Source organism: Eptatretus burgeri, chromosome 5 (genome assembly GCF_056783735.1).
Source record: "Eptatretus burgeri isolate ZD-2024b chromosome 5, Ebu_testis_v1, whole genome shotgun sequence".
NCBI lineage: Eukaryota > Metazoa > Chordata > Myxini > Myxiniformes > Myxinidae > Eptatretus > Eptatretus burgeri.
This window is the reverse complement of record NC_140965.1, coordinates 87,448,928-87,452,980: the sequence shown is the minus strand read 5'-3', so window position 1 is coordinate 87,452,980 and position 4,053 is coordinate 87,448,928.

Genomic DNA, 4,053 nt, shown 5'->3' with positions numbered 1-4,053 from the left:
CCCTTTTTGTCTGTCTGTCTGTCTGTGAGAAGGATATTTCAAAAAGATATCGACAGATTTGGATGAAATTTGCAGGACAGATTGGGTGTTTGACCCCAATGTAACCAGTTGATTACATTTTGGTGAAGATCTGAATCCTAGAATTCTTTGAGCGATTCTTCACCATTGACAGATGAGGGCCAAAAACGATACATAGCACAAAATCTCAAAAAGTTATGGATGGATTCGGTCTTCTTCCACCTCCTTTTCTGGTCTTGCAGCTTGTATCCTCTCTGTGCTTTATCCCCCCTCATCCCCCAGGGATCTACCAGCATCCCTCTGCTAAAATCCAGAACCACTGCTCACTTCCACTCATTTGCTCCTCTTTTTTTCCCACCTGTGGAATCAACTTCCACATTCTCTTCAATCTCATTCTTCCATCTAGGTCTTCAAGGCAGCTGTTCATCACCATCTTAAATCGACCCCGATCCAAAACCATGATCTTTTCTACACCCGTTAAAACACCCCCAACCTTCCCAAAGCTTTGCTTATTGTATCCATCTTGTCCACCCCTTGCATTCTCCCCCACCGCTCATTACCTGCATCCCTTGTTTGTCTGTCTATCTGCCTATTTCCCCCCTCTGCCCTGCTATTTCTTTTGTTGTTTTGTGTCCTGGTCCATTCTGTGTTCTCGCTCTTCCAGGAGCCTTGACTATGTTTACAAAAATAGGACCACTGGACCTGAAGCTATATCTGGGATCTGGCCTAATGTTGTAACCTAAATTTGTTTGCATTCTGACTGATCAGTCTAGAGAATATTTTTGAACGAATTTATGGATTTTCCCAATAATTGACTGTCGGCTATTTTGACACAATCCTGGTCACGTAATCTGCACGACGTCTGTAATTTATCATCCCAACCCTGGTCGAATGTTGTATCTCAAATTTGGTAGCATTGAGACTGGTGGGTCTGGAGAAGAAGATTTTTGAAGGAATTTACTCAGTGCACCATTTTGACTGACTTAAAGTCACATGACCGGAACGAGCTTAGCGGAACTCTACTGCCAAATTTCAGCCGGATCGGTGCAGCGGTTTGGCCAGAGAAGTCGAAATAGGAGATGGACGGACGGACGATGACAATACCTTATCTGGAAATCCGGTTCCAGATAATCTCAAAAAAAAACAACTCACAAACGTGGTGGACAGGTTGTGTTGTGTGACGAGGACAAATAGTTTAAATTTTGGTGAAGATCTGTATACGAATTTTGTTGGAGTGATTCCTCACCATTGAGAGATCGGGTCAAAAACGATATGTAGCAGCACGTTGTCTCAAAAAGTTATGGACAGATTCACACGAAACTTGGTGGACAGGTTTGGTGTCTCCCAAATGACAAATTGATTCGATTTTGGTGAAGATCTGGATCCGAATGCGAGAATTTTTTAAAAGTGATTTTTCACCATTGAAAGATGTGGCTGTAAATGATGGGCACATACGGCAAGTGACCCACATTTCAGGGGTTTGACCCGATTTGTTTCTGAAAACCCGCAGATCCGTTTTAATGTCACCAAAACACGTATTGGATGGAAAGTATGATTAATTTTATAAATGCAACGTTTCGCTTCCATTACACTCACAAGGAATGACACACAGACTGATAGACCTGTAGCAACCGAAGTCCATATGCAAGGTATCACTCCAGTGTCTCGTCTCTTGGCTGTGTGACATTAGGAGCTTTCCCTCACTGTAAGCCACGTCGACGTCCTCCAGGATTCCGCACTCAGCATCACTTCACTTCTTATCACATCGACCATATTGCCATCGCCGTGAATCAATCGATCTGTGATTTCCAATTCGCTCTTCCACTTTTTGGTGATACTTAGCAGTACTTTCGAGTATTTTAAATGGCAGGATTTAATTCGATTCAGAATGTTTTCATTCATACAAGGTGTCAACAAATTACCAAATTCAAACCGTTATAAAATTTAATGAAATCGGATACATTACACCATCTTATGACAAAGACCTACAGAGTTGCAGGTTTGAGTACAGTGCAGTATCCCATCCTCTTCCATTGGCTGGAGGGCAGTATCCCATTTCATTCATGTTTATTCACGTTTGAATTTGGAACGGTGATTGGTGCCATGAGATATCATTGATGTTGGTTCGTATGCAACCTGAGCCTGCTGGCTGCATCATTTTTATGGGAGTGCGGTTGTGCCGCTGATGCAGTGCCCCTGTTCCCAGTAAGCTTGTACTCATTTTGCCGACTTTGGAAGGTTGACAGGCTGAATAAACCCACCTGGTGTTATTTCAACAGAACGACAGCAGCTCAAGCTCAAGACCCTAATATCTTAAGAGAGCCACCTTGACCGCCAAGCCAACACCAGGCTTGTATAGTTGATGAGAAGGACAGACGGGGAGCCACGATTTGGCCTTCTGTTTACAATTGTCCAGCACGTATTCATGCCGAAGAGGAAAGTATCTTCTCACAAGTTTGCAAGAACAAGACCGATTTCTGAGGGTGCTTGTCGGATGAGGTGAAGTGCTCTCCTCACCTGCAAAACCAACTTATTCTGCAACCCCCCCGGATCTTTCTTGAGATCTCATCACAAAGGCCAATAAAGCCTGTGGTGAATACAATGCCGAGCACGGTAACGTGAAGTGACTCGTCCGTCAGGTCGTGCCCATGTCAGTTTGATGGTTCACGATCGTTGAGAGAGACAAAGAGACAAAGAGACAAAGAGACAAAGAGAGAAAGAGACAAAGAGACAAAGAGACAAAGAGACAAAGAGAGACACAGATCGAGTCCACGAGATTCCACATTTACACTGTAACGGTAAGTAAACATTTGACACGAGTTCTCAACAGCTGCAAAATCATCTCGTCAATAAACGACCATCTCGGTATTCTGGTGTATTTTGTATCACTGACATCTCGAAAAACGTTTTTAAACCACGTTTGGTAAAAAAAAAAAAACCTACCAACCTCCGCCCAACCTACCAAACCCCCTCCCAACGTCCTACCAACCTCCTCCCAACGTCCTACCAACTTCCTACCAACCTCCTCCCAACCTACCAACGTCCTACCAACCTCCTCCCAACCTCCTCCCAACGTCCTACCAACCTCCTCCCAACGTCCTACCAACCTCCTCCCAACCTACCAACGTCTTACCAACCGACTCCCAATTTCCTCCCAACCTCCTCCCAACCTACCAACGTCCTACGAACCTCCTCCCAACTTCCTACCAACCTCCTCCCAACGTCCTACCAACCTCCTCCCAACGTCCTACCAACCTCCTCCCAACGTCCTACCAACCTCCTCCCAACCTACCAACGTCCTACCAACCTCCTCCCAACGTCCTACCAACCTCCTCCCAACCTACCACCGTCCTACCCACCGACTCCCAACTTCCTCCCAACCTACCAACGTCCTACGAACCTCCTCCCAACTTCCTACCAACCTCCTCCCAACGTCCTCGCAACCTCCTCCCAACCTCCGCCCAACCTCCTACCAACTTCCTACCAACCTCCTCCCAACTTCCTACAAACCTCCTCCCAACCTACCAACGTCCGAGCAACCTCCTCCCAACCTTCTACCAACCTCCTCCCAACCTTCTAACGTCCTACCAACCTACCAACCTTCTACCAACCTCCTACCAACTTCCTACCAACCTCCTCCCACCCTACCAACCTCCTCCCCACTTCCTACCAACCTCCTCCCAACCTCCTCCCAACTTCCTACAAACCTCCACCCAACCTCCGCCCAACCTTCTAACGTCCTACCAACCTCCTCCCAACCTACCAACGTCCTTCCAACCTCCTCCCAACCTCCTCCCAACGTCCTACCAACCTCCTCCCAACCTACCAACGTCCTACCAACCGACTCCCAACTTCCTCCCAACCTCCTCCCAACCTACCAACGTCCTACGAACCTCCTCCCAACCTCCTCCCAACGTCCTACCAACCTCCTCCCAACGTCCTACCAACCTCCTCCCAACCTAGCAACGTCCTACCAACCTCCTCCCAACGTCCTACCAACCTCCTCCCAACCTACCAACGTCCTACCAACCGACT